The 17,749-nt window shown below is 43.1% G+C and overlaps 1 protein-coding gene across 11 annotated transcripts in view; it reads left to right on the top strand.

The window, feature by feature from the left end:
* The window catches only part of ESRRB (estrogen related receptor beta), a 157,021-nt gene that overhangs the window by 96,140 nt on the left and 43,132 nt on the right, over positions 1 to 17,749 (top strand). The gene's annotated exons all lie outside the window — the stretch shown is intronic.

Here is a 17,749-nt window from a genome sequence, read left to right as displayed (position 1 = left end):
CGACTCAAAGAAAAACATTAAACCACATCTCCCCGTCTTTCCTCCTCACTTCCTGAAACAAGTAAGTGTTAGAAATAAATACACCAGCGTGGCAGAGCTTGCAGGGGGACAGTGAAAGCAGCGTATTACTGCAAGTGATAAGGAAAAGCCTGCCCTGGGGATCACTAGACTTAGCAGAGTAGGTGCATATATCCTCTGCCTGCTACCCTTCACTCCTCAGATCCCTCGTTCTGTAAGATCATTAATGTGTTGGGGATTGTGTAGCATTCTGCACCATCCAACGGTTATGAGGGAAGAGAAACTCTCCAGATTCTGCCCAGCCCCCTTTAAATAAAGGATTATTTTAATTTAAGAAATTGTTAAATTTAATGAGGGAGTAACTCAGATTCTGTTGGGTGCTGTAGAAGATAGGAGTAAATATTTAATTTGAAAATGTAATTAGTAAGCTGTTAAACACAAAATGTTTGCTGTGGTAATTCAGTTTTATGGCTGAGGTCTTGCACATACAGATGTCAGAAAGCTCCAAGTTCTGCCTCCTTCAGTAGCAGCAGCGTATTCCCCTTGCAGACATACTTGGGTAGTATGTCTCCTTGCTTGAGGTGTGGAGTTCTATGGCTTGCTGCCTAAATTTTGTAAATTGGTACAATTCCATCTACCGCAAGGGACCTTCACTTTTTTTTATATCCAGTCTGGCCATTAATACCATATCTGAGATAAATTTTCAAGTGGAGACGCCTAAATCAAGTTTGCAAAGTACTTAGAAGATACGTGTGTAATTGCGTGGACGTGGACACAACTGACTAATGTAGTTCTACATCTGAGTTTGTGAATGAGGTTCACTGAGCCATTGTTTTTGCAGTAAAAGTGCATGCTTTGTAGTTGCAATTAGGTATTTGTGTTTGAGAATATGACTCTCTCTGTGCAATGCCACGTTATGGTTGTTTTAGGCAAACATCAACTGTCCTGACTGGAGTATATTGCAAAATGTTTGGTACAGTATTCCTTTTTGATGCGTATTGCATCACGTTGCATGTATACAATATAATGCAATGTTTCCATTCCATTGCTTGAGTACAAAATCAACCAAGACCGCAGCTGCGTAGAGGGCAGAACATATTCAGAGATGACCTGAGCCCCTTCCTTTCAAACAATGCGTTTGGAAGGGGGACCTGAGTTGTGCTTGCAGGAGTGAGGAATCACAAAAACAGATACCTCAGAATTGGAGAGCTTTGGCAGTAGGTCTTACTACTGTCATTTGAATATACAGCTGGCTATATGATGATTCAAATGTCTAGGCTCAGCTGCCTTCCAATAATATCTTTGTTAGCCTTCCTGCAGTGCAGATAGTATCCACATATGCTCCATTGAGGTTCCTTTCTGCACCTTCTCTGATGAACTGCCAAGGTCAGCAATTTTATTTCAGTAGCTTGCTCTGATGAACTTTATTTCTACACCAGCTTCTCAATCCAGACAACACTGCAGTGCAGAGAAATAATCCAATTTTACTTGATTATTAATAATTACTTTCAGCTGCTATTTTTTCAGTTGATTGATTAGAATAAACAGTGCTCTGAGGGGATACACCAGAATCCATAACCTCCCTTCTCTCTCTACTGCTGCTCCAGCCATGACTTCTCCAGGTGCCATGTGAAGTGCGGGGTTGTAACGCAGAGGGTCTTTTTAAAATACGCCTTCTTGCTAGACAGCAAGATGTCATTTTTTAAATAGCTTTCACCAAAATTAATTTATTTGGATTGGTGGAAGTTCACAAGGCTTGAATGATGTCTCTGGTTTGCAAGCCAGTGCTTTTGTGAAACAGATGAGTTTTCCACTGCTCAGGGTTGAAGCTGGACAAAACAACTTCATTCTGTGTTTTAGTGTTCCAAACTGACTAATGAGTATAGGTTTGCAGGAAGCATGCTTCAAATTTACAACCTTGCCCTATGTCCGACTGGTTGTGTATCTCTCCAGCAGAGTTTCAGGCCGTGAGTCACCTTAGAGGTGACTCATGTTGTAGGGAGGGATCTCATGTTGTAGTCGATGAGGTATTTGCTGTACCGAATTTGATGGTTTTCTTTTAAATTTTTGGAAGGAACATATCAAAAAGATCTCTTTCAACAACGTGTGGTCTAAAACTCTGCCCAGCAGTTCTTCAGGGACAGAGGAACTTTAAAGCGTTTGCAGATTTGTCAGATACTTAAACACCTCAGCCAAATTACGTACAAAAAATAGGAAAACGAATATTGACGTTCGTGTTTGCACTGCCTTTGTGCACGGTCAGGAGCAACCTCTCCCAGCCCTGCAGTCCGGGCTCAGTGGCTCCCTTGCTGATCCCTATTCTGTACCAGATTTGCTGTGGATGCCAGGCGGTGAGTAGCACTGCAGCCGGTACACCAGTAGGGCAGAATAGGTGGTTCAGGCATATGTGGGATGAGCAGTGATTTTCCTACTAAGTAGCTGCTGTCAACCCTGTGGACTGGAACTCCCTCTGGGGATTTCATCAGTACAGCATGGGGAATGTTTTTTCTACTTGTAGCCATTTTGATTCACAGCTTGGATTCCTTAAATTTATCCGATTTTGAGAATAATGCTATTTGTAGGGTGGGAAGTAAGGAAATTGCTTGAACAGGGACCTGTTTGCAAACGGGGTAGTTGTCAGATGCACCTAGAGCTTGTACTATTTATTTGCTTGTCATGAGTCAAAGGAAATAATTGGATCATTATTAGACCTTTTAGGGAATCTGTAGTTGCTAAATTTCTTCTCTGAATTGCATAGGGTGGACAAGCCTGGCACAGGTGACAGCAGTGTGGTTTCCAGGGAGTGCTCGGGCCAGTCACCTGCTGAGGATGGCACCTGGTGACTGAGATGTGTGAAGGGTTTCACTGTGCCCCATGATTTGCAGGCATTGGGTAGGGTTATCGATCTGTGCAGTGACTGGTGGGAGAAGAGTGTCTGTTAACCTGAGTGGGTTTTTCTGAGAAAGCCCTCTACTGGGAAAGATTTGCTCATCTTGCTTTCCTCACCCAGGGACATCTGAAATACAAGTGTATTTGGAGAAGGTGATTTAACATTAGGAGACGAGTCTCCTGAAGTCCAGTGAAGGGCATGGAGTAGCTGCAGTGTTCAACATTCAAATGACTCTTCAGATCCTGAAGTCCAATTCCTCTTCAGATCAATAGAAATCCCTATTTAATTTCAGTAGAAGTTGGATCAAGACTTAAGTGAAGAGATAGGATCCTGTCCCGACTCCTTCTGATTTATTTTGACTGTAACTACAAAATGCTGGGTAGGGTTCAGGTAACAGACAGAATATTTATACTAATTTCTAACAATTTTCCTCAGTATGTTGTAAAATAAAGCGCCCAGCAGCACTCCTCGTGAGTGAATGAGTAAGAAGTTTCATTCAAGCTCTCAGCAAAGTGGATAAAAAGTCCAGGTCAATTTTTGTAAGTTGATAGGGAGCCAGGGTTTCTGAGCTTCTGATTACGTGCCAGCAGTGATTTCATTGTGATACGGAAGGAAAGGGGTAAAGCTTAAATGGCACCAGATGGAAAAGCAGAGTTGGATTTCTCCAGCAGCACACGCCTTTCAAAACAGAGGGGTTGAGTTTTGACTGCATGATGCTCCTTGATGCATGGTTAATCCCTACTATGTAAAAGCGATGATGAATACAGGATGTCCACTTCATGTGAGTTGATGGCACAGCTTCCATGATACTCTTGAATTCCAGAACTTTTCTGTAGAATTCCAACTTTTCAGATGATTCAGATTGAATTTATTTGTCAGTATGTCTCTCCTTAAGCTGCCTGGCTAAAGAGGATAAGGTAATAAATGTATGTTCTAATGTACATAGAAATGTTTTGATACATGTTTCTGAGTAAATATAAATTGAGAAAGGAGACCTGCTGAGTGAAGTGCAAGCAGAGGGCTGTCTGGAAGATGTAAGGAGTGCAAATGTTTCACCCCAAATCTGGCTGCAACCTGAAATTTTAAGCAGAGTGGAAATTCTGTTAAACTTTAAAGGAAACTTCCAGTATTTTGTTTCATTATGTTATTGAAACAATGCACGCTTGGTCAGTCAAACAACACATGAGACAGCACATGACAGGCTAAACAAAGCACTAGGAACAAAGCAAAATTGAACGTCTCATTTTGTTTAGTCTTGTTTTGTAAATCTTACAGTACAAAACATTTCAAAATTTGAATTAGTTTTGTAATGAAATGGAAAAGCGTTTTTTAAGAAAATAAGTTCTTGATGAAGAACTTCTAGTGAAGTCTAACTGTGAAGCAGAATAGAAAAACGAGTGGCATGGTGGCGTGGTCAGGAGGCAGTTGGTGTGTGAAGCAGCACCCAGGGAGCTGGAGATAGGATTAGCTGGTGTTAGAGATAAGGTTATTGTGTAGATTGGGTCACAGGGGATTGGGTTTAAAGTGGAGTCAGATTTGGGAGGAGGTCAGGACTGGTCTGTATAACACTGACACATTTGTTAAACCGATGTTTTATTCCTCTCTGGCTAGCTTGCATGCAGGAAGACGCTAACTATTCACACTACTTACATAGGCTAAGCTCTGGGCCACAGTGCTGAAGAAAGATGTTCAAATTCTGCTGATAATCTGGAGTGGAAGCCATCACATGAGCACAAGGGCTTTATCTGTCCATCGTTCTGGTTAGCACACTCATCTGCACACTCCATTCTTTTAAGCATAGCTGCTGATTAATGCTCACAGTGCTCCTGGGAGGTCACTCAGGACCATAACCATGCCTTTCAGTTGGTGAAGCAGTGCCTTGGGGTGCTGCAGCGACTTGCTGAAGTCTACAAGATTAGTGTTGAGGTTAGAATTAGACTATGAGACTTTCTGGCTGCATTGTAAGGGCTTAGTACATTATACTTCACTGCCCCGTGTCGTAAGTACAGAACCAGCAACTCGGAGCCATAACATATACATGGGTCCGTGGGCTGTGTTTGTGGCTGGGGAGAGAGGTGTTCTAGGTGTGGGATGTATCAGAGACTCTGCTTCCAATAGGTTGGGCTCTAAGAAAGGATGGGCAAAAAGAGCCAGATCTGGGAGAGCAAGGTCTGCAGCTCAGACCTGGGCAGAGGGAGGTGGGTGTGGGACACAGGCTCAGTTTGCCAAGGGCAGAGTGAGCTGGGAGCTGGCCACACAAAGCAGATGAAGTGTGTGTGTGTGTGGAGTTATAGATCCTGTCTTTATGCATCACATTGATCTCGTTCATTGTGGTATACTTAGCATTTTGTTTATATAATGTCAGGGTGTTATATGGGTTTGTTTATTTTTAACTCATGGATGACCGGCAGTTTCAGTCTGGATTCTGTCTGGTAATGAGATGGAAGAGAGTCCAGGTCCGGTGGGAAATTTTTATCAAAGGATTTCTGGAAATTAAGATAAATGCATTTTCTCGATAATTTGTATTGCTTTGTCACCTGGGAGCTAAGTCCAGCACCTGCCCAGAGACATGCTACACAGGAGGTGGTAAAAGGACTTAGTAGCATTTACAGCCAATGCTGAATGGCTGAGTCAGGTTTTGATGCATGTTCAGTTGCATTTAGAAATTTAGGAAAAAAGACGGGGGCCCAAGGTGCATTCTGCTTCATGCAGGAGGATTCTGGGGCCGAGACAAAGAAAGCAAGACCATCTGGTGGAGCACATCACATGAACAGAAGAGTTTGGGGCTAGAGTCTGTCTCATAACCAGTCATGCCTGACCTCACTGCTGGTGGCTACTCGCTGACTTGCTATTTGTGCTCTTTCCCATTGTAGGTGGGGTTTGAGTGAAACCAATTTGGGGATTTGGCAAAGTATTCCCTGATGTAGACAGAGTGCTGAATCAATAGAGGCCAACACCTGCCAAAGATCCATCTCTTACCAACGCATCTGGATAACCCTTTCTCCCTGTTTCACCACCATGCTCTCCAGAGGCAGTCACATTTTCTTCTCTGCTGGAGGAACTCTCAAGGACTAAGAGGGTTTCCTCCCTGCAGGTTTACACACTGCAGCCTGTGTCCAGCTCTGGGGCCAGCTGAACCCCCATGGTCCTAGGCTGCAGAATCTGCTTTAGGAATGACCCTGTTTGCCCCGATGGGTTCGCAGTGCTCACTGCTGGCTCATCACCAGCCATTGATTTCCATTTCCCATTGTTCTGAACTCTTGCATGGCTCACACACAGTGAGCTCATTCTGTCTGCTATGAGCTGTCAGGGGAGGGGGTTGGAGGGGATGTCTTCATCTTCGGAGACCTCCCACCGTCAAAATATTTGGCAAAACTGTGTTGTGAATGGATTTATGCTTCTGCCTATCCCTGCCCCTTGTCCAGGTTGCTCACACCTTCTATTCTGCACACGTCTGTTCCCCTTCAGCCCAGTCCTGTCTGTCCATCTCCCTCTCCATCTATGCATCTAATGGAGGTTGGTAATCCCGTTAGGTGCTTGGAGCAGGCGCTGCCGAATTTGCTTGCAAACGCCTGTGCCAGGTCGAGTGTCATTGCCAGCAGCGCTCTTGGCGGGATGAAGGTTGCATTAGTGAACAGTAATTGAAATGCAAAATAACATTTTGATCGAGCGAGCAGGCTGTTTATTTATCAGATCAATAGCCAAAATGCCCCATCTGGAGAAGTCAGCGTGATAATAAGTGATAGCATTCCAAGGGCAAACGGAACAAGCACAGTGGGGAGGACACGCGGGCAGGGTGGGCTGGGTCACACCGGGCCGGGGGTTGCTGAAACTTGCTTCTTTTCAGGTCCCCTCCATGAAGAGGGTAGTCCCCTCCATGTAGTGTCTGCAAAGGGTCGCAGACCCTCTCTGGATAGAAAGCAGAGAGTTCTTAAACACTAAACATGACAGAGTGCAGGCATACGTAAAATTATGTGCAGTCTTCTCCCTCTCATGCTCTGGTAGACACAGGGCCGTGATCAGGGTGCAGGCTGCAGATGATGTAGCCCAGTTAAGCAGTAGAGTTTTTGTTGATTTGGTTTGTGAGTGAAGGGGGTGTTTCTTTTCGTGTTTTCTTTTTTTTTTCTTTTTTATTTTTTCATCTTTTGCTTTAGTACATTGTGTTTCCTGTAAAGGTCTGAGCACTCACTGTGATGGTCTGGAAATATGAAGTCATAGTTTGGCTTCTGTAGTGAACTGCTGGAATGGTATTTAGGTGCATCGAGATAATGAGGAAAGGAGGGATGTGTGAGGGTGAGGAATGGGGTTGTGTGCATATGCATACCCCGTATGCACAGATACCCTACTGAAGGTAGCCTTTGTCCTATGTAGCACTTAAGCCTGTCTCAGAAAGGTGCTGTGTGGAAGTGTAGAAGCAGCTGTAAATCTTTGTAGGTGCCCGACTGCCCATCTGTCTGCATTGCCATGTCTGTCTTGGCTTCTCTTTGTCCATTAGTAGGGATGCTAAATACGTGGAAAAATAAGTGAAATGGGTTGAAGATCTTGCAGGCTTGTTTTCTTCTCTTTAATGTTTGAAAATAGTAGCAGGGTAAAGTGAAAACTTCCTGGGATGAGAAGAGCTGTTCATCATGATAGGAAGGAGCACGTTTATTTATATATTTTTAACCACATTCAGTTAAATTTTCAGTGATGCCAATTTGGAAGGAAAGTGTAAGGAATTTAAGGACATTTGGCTTTAGATTTCCTTTTGAATGGGAGTTCTTGTTGGTTTCTAGAGAAAAGAACATGCAAGATAAGCCAGAGTGATGGGGAAAATGAAGTATGTGCTTCTTCTGTTACACAGTTTTCTGTCTAAAGAGTGTTTTGTTGACCACGATTTCCTTCTCACCTCTTGGTTTAGGCAAGTAAGAAAGCAGGACACCATGGAGCCTGAGGTAGGGCTGGACTCAAGTGGACTGGAAGGTACTTTGTCAGTCAAAGGAAATGGGGACAGTCTGGAAGATGGATGAATGAAATGGATTTAGAACAAGTCATTAGGGTTCAAGGCTGGAATTTGGGTCAGCTACAACTGGCTACTTAGTATATGCAGTCTGTTGGAGAAAATCTGCTAAATACCTACCAAAGGTGGGGTTTTAAAGACTCAGCAAAACTGAACCTTGGGTATATCTTAAATAGGTAGCTAAAGATAATCCTCTATGTCACAGCAGTCCAAGGTGTGCAGAAGGAAACTGGGTGTTTCCAGCATCTAGTCTTCTCACTCCTGTGGTGTTTGTTAGCTGTGGTTCTTTCACATACTCACTTTCTTTGCTTGTTCGAGTACTGCATCTTGGTCCCAGTTGGTAGCATGAGCCTCTTGTCTCTCCTTGATCCCCATGCAGTTCTCCTCCTGTGCCTCCCTCCTCACCCATGACTCCACACACTCTCACTTCCACATTTTTCCAGTGGTTTTGGGAGAACTTGCCCATGACAGATCCAGTGTTTGCTCTCACACTATTATCTTGGTTTACTTCTGTAGCATCTTAGAAATGATTCCAGGCAAGTTGGGTATTTAAAAAAAAAAAATCAAATTGAAAAGCACTAATTGCTCATTGTTATTTTGCATGCTGTAATTTATGTGGAATTAATTTCATTCAGTTTTTTTTTCAGGATCTATCTGTTTTTGAGTAATGTTTCTCATGATGAGCCACTTAATTATAGATTTCTCCAGGAGCTACAGGTGAAATCTATGTAAAGCTCATCTATCCTGACTGGATTGTCTTAGCAGGGATGGGAGAAAAAGGTAGAGTCTTGCACAGTTACAAGTTTTGAGGTGTAAGAAAGAGACACCCTCCAAAAAAATTAACTACTGCTCAGACTCAGTGAATTCCTAAACGCCTCCAGGCTGGAGAACACACAAGTTCAGGTTTTCTCTGAATAAACTTACAGTACCCTTTCAGTAATCTAGTATTCAGAAGAAATATCGATTCTTTAGTCTTTTTTTAGATTTGTTTCTAGGATGATGTTCTTGATAAGTGGGTATCTCTGATCCTAAGTCCTTCCTCCCTTTCTCAATAATTAAGCAATAGTTCTGTGCCTTTCTTTTTTCTTCTGCTATTGTTCGTCATGGATCGTAGGTAAGGCTGAAGGGAAAGGTGTCTTCAGTGGGTATCTTGAAATGCAAGGAAGGGCAGGCTGAAGAACTTGCACTGATGGCAGTTTTCTGTCAGAAATGCTAGGAGGGTAGTGACTGAAAGAAAAGGTCTATGTGAGATGAGACGAAGGATCAGGCTGGGATGCAAAAATGAATGTGACATGAATGACTGTGATGGAAGTTTTCATTTCCTTGCCCAGCCAAAAAGGTGAAAGCAAAATTCTGATGTATAAGTGTTTGAAGTGTGCTCTACTGAATATGTTGTTGCATGAGTCTCATTCACAAGTGCCTGAAGGACACTGAAGGTACTACTAAGAGAGATATAGATTAGAAGTGCCCTAGACAGGCACAGTGTAAAGAAAGACATTCAAGAAGAAATGAAGGTCTAGCTGAGCGTTTCAACAGGGATTGAGTTCCAGCTTTGCTGCAGCAAGCAAAATTTTTGAGCTGCTGTGATCAATCTTCCAAATGCAGAAGTATTGGGGGAAGAAAGTATAGACAGCCTGGAAATATGAAATGTAGAATGGCAACATGGGGGGAAAAAAGGGTGCTGGTAGTATTTGAATAAAGAGTGAATGGTAAGTGAATCCTGGTCCTTGTTTTGCTGTGGTATCAACAGTAAGTATAAGCCAGAAGCAATAGCTCAAGTGCTAAAGCAATTCACTCTGGAGGGAGTGCCATTAGTACACCAGAGGGCAAGGTACTTTCGAAAGGCAATGTGTTAATAAGAGAATGAACTGATAATATATGTCACACCTCCAGATTAATTGTCACTTCATCTGTGTAATACTTCTTGCCGTTTACTAACAAGAGTGTTGTCCTAAGGGTGAAGAGAAATTACAAGAAGGAGGAGAGGGATGAAGACTAGCAGGAAATCCATAATGTCTTCTGCCCACGAGAAGGCTTTTTATTTATTAAGCAGCCTCCAGACAGTTTGCTGCAGCAGATTTCATCAGCGAGCTAACTTGGGCTAGAGCAGATCTACCGATACGTAACTGGGCTCTGGTTATGCAACAGGTCAAAGGGATAAAATATCTCCTGGGCATTAGACAAGCAAATACTATTTGTGTAAGAGCCAGAGTATGAGCACTTGTCCCACATCTCCTTATCTTGCAGAAGAGACCAGCTTGGGCTTCCTTTGCCCATTCCTCTGCAAGGAATCTGTTCTTCCAGTCTACATGGCAGTACTGGTGTCATGCCATGACCTACTTTGGTGGATCTCATACTATGCACTTCTCCTCAGGGCTGAGCACTGGAGATGGATCTCTAGATAGGCTCTTGCAGCTAGGGAGCTGTGGAACTTTATTGGCTTCCTTACCTATTTGTGATTTAGTATCTTCAGCCTCCTGACTCAAAAGTTCTCTTGACCTCCTCAAATTATAAAGCAAATAAAAAAAAAAAAAATCCGTATCTGTCTTCAGAGCAGGGGTAAAAGGCAGGACAAGTGTGATGTGTTTTTACGAAGTAAGCTAGGTCTAGATGCCCGGCAAAGCCAGATGTGTCAGAAAAAGTTTGCAATTGGAATTAGGACGGTGTCACTCATTTATAATAAAAGGCTGGCGGTTGGACCTTGGTACAACCTGACAGTCCAGGCTGGTGTTCATGCTGTGGAGTAGAAGTCACACAATGCTTTCCACTCCAAATTAGAGAGCAAACTCATCAGCATTTTGCTAAGCTGTGGTTTGTGTTTGTTCCAAAGACAAGCATGTGGTATTTGTGTGGGCATATTAGGGACAAATGCCTTGCAAACAGTCTGTCTGGGTCTTGCCATGCTCTACAAAATAGCAGCGTAGCCCATGCAAGCCAAAGGAAGCTTCTGCTAGCAAGCATGACAAACCCCATAGAAATCATATTTGCACTCTGGAGAAAAATATTTAGGTTGGTTTGAGGTTCTGACTTTCTTGTCCTTTACAGCAAAGCAAAATGCTGTTACTTGAATAAAAACCTTTAAAGTCTAGGCACTGGTAACTTGGCAATTTATGTTTATGATCTGCTGTCCAACATTTTAACTAAGCCCATCACCTGTGCAGCACCCAAGCTCTTGCCTAGCCCCAGAGAGAACTGAAGGTTGCCCTGGGAAGAGGATATGTTCCTGTTTGATAGCATATGCCCCAAACAGCTGCCTGGACTGTGATGGGTATGGCTGAGTTACCCGCAGTGCAGAAGTGGCACATCAGCAGATCCCATTATTCATGGCCCGTTGCGTGGAGAGGACCCCTCAGTAAGGGTGAGGAGGTGTATTTCATCTGAAGTCTGTATCGAAAGGATGAGCAGAAAGGGTGGGCGTGCTGAACCTCGCCTCCCCAGCACCACCACGGGGGTGTCCAGAAGCAGGGAGCCGCGTGTGAGCTGTCCATGGTGCAGGCCGGGGCTCGGCGGGTGCGAGCCTCTCGGCTCCGTGACACGGGCTCCTTGCGTACGTGACCCAAAATTACACGGGCTGTTATTGCAGCTGTCACGTCTAGCCTGCCACTTGGAAAACATTATTTATTTCTGTCTCCTGTATCTAAAAACAAACACCTGACAAAATTTGGCTTGTTCCTGGAGTTGCGGCGAGTGTTTTAGAAGCTGATCTATCGCTTGTCACCCAGCTGTGAGTTGCGAAGCTTTCTCATATGGCCTGCAGAGGACACAAAGTCTGTGTTGCCCAAATGGCACCGTGGCATGATATGCACATCTCATTTACACATGCAGTGTAAGTTTGTCATCTGGGCTAACAAATACTGATAGTAAAAATAGGCCTGTAACCAAGAAGAGGTGGTACTTTTTTTTATCTCTGTTTAACCATTGGTGTTTCTGCTAATTAAAGAGTCTTTGGTCTTTTGTGGTTGGTCTAAAAATGTCTGTGCGGTCCAAAGTGTGGTTTTGTCACAAGTTGGGACCTGAAGTAAGCAGATTTATACTGGCAGTCTTCTCAGTTTAAAAAAAAAATAAATGAAAAACTGAAAAAAAAAAAAAAAAGAAAAGCTTGAATCCCCTGTGGACTCCCCAGTTGTGACCTTCAGGACTAAAGCACAGTTCCACAAGCAGAGCCATCGGGCCCCTGGAAGTTACAACCTGTACAGGCATGTTGCCTGCAGGGGTTTTCAGTTTTATGGTTAGGTCTTAGGACTTTAAAAGTTCAAGATTTAATGCTGTCTGGAATCCAGATCCAGCCGTGAGAACCACCAAAAAAGACCATTTCTGACCTTTTGCATTGTTCTTTGTACCCAGAAAAAAAGGTTTTGCCTGAGGAGCGTCTGAGAGAGTGTTCCCTTGCTCACTCCTTCCCCAGGTTCATCCTAGTCGTACAGATATACTTCAACATTCATTCTAATGACAATTTCAGTCTTAATGTTGGAAATGTCCAGCATGTTGGGTTGGTGGGTGTGTGATTTTCTTAGAATATACTGGTGGAGGGACTGGATTATATGGCAGAACTTCTGATGCCCATTTTTACCTTCCTCCAGGTAACTGGAGCATAGCACCGAGATAACCTTGAGTTTCTTATCGAAGGTCATGTAATGAGGACCAACCATTAAAGAACATCAGAAGCAATGCCTCTAAGCTCTCCTAGCTCCAGATCAGAATATGGAGGGCTGCTTGGAGAAGGTGCAGGGTGAGATACTTGGTTTTGCATCAGCACTGAGAGCTCCTGAGAGGGAATTAAATTACTGAATTCTGGATATCGTAGCTGATAGAGAATCCTTTTGGTGGGGGAAAGTTACCATCTATTACAGAGCTGGGTATTGTTTTAGCTGTCTTGCTAAGCAAGTGTGAGAGGTGTGTCTTTTTTTCTTTTGAGTCAGGTAAAGACTTGTACATAGATAATACTAAATTCCTGTCATTTTCTTATCTAGAACTGGGGTAATGAGGTGAACAGTTACAAATGACTATTTCTGGAAAAAAATAACCTCAAAGGGGGTTAATAAAATAGCCTTATCTGCATGGATCTGAAACTTGTAATCCTTCAGGTTTAAAAGGAAAAAAAAAAAAAAAGGAGGTAATATTTACTCCCTGGACTTAAAACACTAATTTTTCTCCTTTTCTAGTCCTGTCCATCTAGTCTTTCTCTCTCGTTACTGCTATTGTTCTCAAGACAGCATTGAACTTGTAAGCACTCCAGCCCTTGTAGAGGAGTAGCAAAAGGTGAAAAGCTAGAGAAGAATTGGAGAAACTTGTAACATTAACTCAGCATCACTGCCCAAAGGAGGTAACACTGAAGGATAAACACTGCGAATGCCTAAAGCACAATCTTGATTTGGTCTAAATATTCATACCTACATCCAGGATCATAAAGATCAGAGCATGCTTGTCGGAGGGCAGTTAGAGGCACACAAAGGCTAACAGTGCTGTGAATGATAAACAGCAGTGGGTTTATCAAACAGGAGTAGAGCAGACAATAACCTTTCTTGATACAATTAGATAATTAGTGGGCAAAATGAAAGCAGTGGATAGACTGTCTCTGGACCATGCATGGGCTTTTGACACAAAGCTGTTCAAGATCTTATTAGGGAAATTAGATCAAATTGGTTTTGATACAAATCCTGTGAAATGAATCATGGATTAGCTGACAGAGTGTAAACAGAAGGGTTAGAGACATTCTTTATCCTTCTGCAAAGGTGGTATCCAAAAGGGCAGTGTTTCAGTTTTCTATACTCATTAGTGACCTGGAGGAAAATGTAAAAGACGTTGTTCTCAAATTTACAGTTGACACACCTGAAAATATTAGACACAATTCAGAGTGGAAAAAAGTTCTAGGCTGAAAAAAAAAAAAAAAAAGCATTATTAAAAAGCCTTAGTAAAACAAGCATCAGTTAGCAGTGTGTGATTTAAAGGTGGTACTACTGTACGGGTCTGTTTTGCAGCAAGGAGAATCCAAATTTCATCTTGTGCAGAGCGAGGTGGCAAAAGCAGCTTATGTGCAGAGAGGTCCCAGTGAGACGGTGGGTATCAGGTGATGTGAGCTGGTGTGGAGCCTGGTGGCTGGCAAAGCCACTGCTCAGTTGGTTGGTGAGTCTGCCTGGCTGTGTGCTTTCCAGAGCCTCTCTCCCTGTAGCGCTGTGGCATTGCTGCAGTGTGCGACTCAGGGCACCTTGCTGCAAGAGAGACCCGGGCTGGTTGGAACAAGGCCAGAGAAGGGCCACAAAGGTGCTAAAGGGATTAGAAGGAATGACCTATGATGAGGAAAGGTGAAAAGAACGAAACGTTTAGAACCTCTAAGCCTGTTACATGGGCACAGAAATAGTAACGGAGTTTCCTGTGCCAGCACGGAGGAGAGTTGGATCAAGTCTCTCTCCTTTTACTTTCCTATTAAGGTAACTAGAGCTGAGCAAAATGGCTGTTCATCACTTTGAACTCTTTGCAAAAAACGTTTAGCTGCTCTTGAAGTTCAAGATGTCTTATTTCCTTGCCAGGGTACACGCTGAGTCTGTTTAAAAATCACCGCAGGATCTTCATGAGACTTGTAGAAAAGTCAGAGCTGGTGAGGCTTGATTCGGTGTGTGCTGCCCAGCTGAAGCCAACTATGCAAGCTGTACCAGAGGCCAGAAAAGAAAAACAACCTCTGGAGTGGCGGAGACACCTTAGCTAGGATCTTTGGTCTGTCTTAGTGCTAAGGGCTTTTGTCCCTAAAGCATTTGTTCAATTCTAACCAGAGCTTGCTATATATTACTGTGTCTTGGAAAGGAACAGGAGTGTCCTCAGCTGTAAGGATGTAGGGGGTGTTGCTCTCCTTGACTGACCACCAGACAGTCACTGCAACCACCGGCCTCCATAACTGAGGTTGTGAGTTGAGAAGTGAGATGGTCCTAGGAGACTGGTCTCATGTTTTGTGCTGTTTTTTCTCCAGTGGAGGGAAACACCTCACTGAGTCTGTCTGAGGCAAGCCCAGCCTTCCCTAACTTGCTGGTGACAAAACAGTGCAAGTAGTCATGTCTATCAGTCCAGAACCAAGATTTTTTTTAAATGGTGAGGCCTGGACGTATGGCAAGGGTCCTGAGAACTGGTTGCAAACAACTTTTTAATAGTTTCCTGGTTTATGATGGACTGACAGAATGGTGTTCCTAGGTAATCTCCACTGTGGGATCTTGTCTTACAAATAGTGATTACACTTAGGAATACGGGAGACAGGACTTCCAAAAATACTTGTGAATCTCAGACAGTGAGTAGCTGTCTGAACATATTGTACCATACAACAATGGGAGAGTTCACCCCGCCTCATGCTCCCATAACCAGACATGGCAGTAGTAGCTTTATTTTCCTTAAACAGGTTTGACTTTGTACTTGTAAAGGGTAACTCTAGGACTAGGAAGTGTACCAGGGTGAGGCTGGTTCATTTATGACTAACATGAGAAACATGAAATGTTATTCCCTAGTTGGAGTAGATAAAAGCATGGACACAGAGGACTTCTGTCACCTCTGCTTAACCTTAATTCTCTGAAGTCCTTCTGCTCCCAGTTTTCAGTATCTGTTGTAATGTAGCTCAGAATTTTGTTTGTTGCCTCTTCATTTCTTCCCAGTCAGTGAATTCTGGGCATTTTAAGAGACAGAAACTGGGATGTGAACTTCCCTGACCGAGTCTGACAGTGTAATTCACTTCCTTGTAATGCCTTTTTCACAGTGTTGTCCTCTCTCTGTCCTTATCATTGCAACTTCAACTTCTTTTACCATGGAGTTCCTCAGTGCAGAAGCATGTTTTATGGTGGTTTCACCTTCTGCTTTAACCCTAACCTCAGGTTTCTGTGCCTGGCGATCTTCAGGTTTTTACTACATATGCACCCCTCAGGTAGGGAGAGGTTCCAGAATCTGGTGAGCACAGCAGCTTTCAGCTTTGCTATGAGATACTAAAAACTGGTCTCGTCCAGCAAAGCTTCATCTTCCTTCACACGGTCAGCTGGCACTACACCAGCAGATCTGCACTCTGTATAGCTGTCCTGCAGGATTGAAGAGGAATGCACCTGCAGCAATTATTCCTGTAACTGCTCCATGGCCTCTAGTTCAGTGTGACCCTCTGGGCAAGGCATGGGCATTCATCAACTCATCACACCGTCTCTGAGTGGGACCAAACTCTGGATTCCTCTCAAGTAACACCAGGCAAAGCAGCTCAGGAACGTGAGATGCCTGCCCATACTCTCAAGGTCAACAGTCTTGCTAAATAACAGACTTGGCTGATCGATCCCAGAGATGGGAGATGAGGTCAAACATTGAGGATGAAAGAGAGAAGGGAAAATTAAGAGATACTTGGGTCAAATGAGATCATAAGGATGCAGGACTGTGAAGCTGCTGCATATCAAGTATGTACATTCATACCCACAGACACACAGAAATGATGCATATAACATGTGCACCCCAGCCTTGCTGTATCACTGAATGTTTTGTCCTATCTCCTGATGGGTCTGACCTCTTGGCAGGAGGAGTTGCCACAAGTACCAGGTAAATAGGCTGAAACTGAAATAGAAATAGAAATTACCCACATGACCATGGTATGGTAACTTTAAACCAGCAGAGCTTCCAAGAAGAAAAGTCAAGCATCCCCAGCCAGTCAGAATTCTTTGGACATGGCATCAGGAAAATCATTTGCTAGCACGTATTTAGGTTTTCTTAAAAGCTGTTGACAAATTGTCTTGCTGGAGGGAAAATTTAACCTCTCAGGTTAATACTATTATCTATTTATAAGCATCTGAGACAGAAGAGTAGGCATGCCCTACCCAGAAAAGAAAGGGAAGTCAATTTTCAGCATGATAAAGGTTAACATGAATGACCCACAAAGATCTGTGTTGTGGTGTTTGATCCATGCATTAATGATGCACTTCCACTTGGAAGTGGGCGAACAATGAGACTCTGCAGATGACATTAAATTTTCAAGAAAGACTGAAGAACTCCAGAGGATTGTAATAAAGCTGGGTACATGGACAGCACAGTGGTAGATGAAGTGCACTGTTGACCATTGCAGAGGGTTGCATTTCAGAAGGCATTAATTTGATTTTTCATAGATCTTAATGGATTTTAAATTAACTGTAGCAACTCAGGAAAAGATCTGAGGACCTCAGTAAGTAACTTGCTAATATAGTCTGTGGAAGATATAGTAACAATTTAGATTCTAATTTGAAGAAGAAAAAAAAAGCAAACAATATAAGGAGTTATATAAGAGATGGGCTGAAAATAACATTGAAAATATGGTAACGTCACTAGGTAATTGATGGTGTGCCTTTGTCTTGACTACTGTCCAGACCTTCAGCTGGAGGAGTGATGGAGTGGTGCCAGTTTCATGCTGCTGAAGAGTTGCCTCATTGAACTCTTAGGGACTGAACAGAAATAGCCAGACTAGAGGAAGTTCAGAGGTGAATGATGAAGCAGATAAGAGGTCTGCAAAAACTTCTGCGTGATGAACAGATGTGTAGATAATGAAGAGCTGAATGAGGAGAACATAGCAGAAGTACATTTCCTGAGAAGGAAAATCGTGAGATATTAAGGGAACCTGAAAGGCTGCAAATACAGCATGCACAATAAAAGTGTTTTTTTTCCTTTTGTTCATAGACTGCACAAGTAACCCCTGGAACTCATTGCCATAAGATACCATCAAAATTAGCAGAGTTCTAAAAAAAGACTGAACGTTTGTATGAGCAATAAGATTATCTATGACTACAGTAAATAAGAAGAAGAGCTTGCAGATTTGGTAAAGATGCTGTTGCTAGTTATGCTAGCAACTTTGGAGCATAAGACTCTAAGAA

Source organism: Anas acuta, chromosome 5, assembly GCF_963932015.1.
Source record: "Anas acuta chromosome 5, bAnaAcu1.1, whole genome shotgun sequence".
Classification (NCBI taxonomy): domain Eukaryota; kingdom Metazoa; phylum Chordata; class Aves; order Anseriformes; family Anatidae; genus Anas; species Anas acuta.
This window is presented reverse-complemented; position numbering and strand designations above follow the sequence as displayed.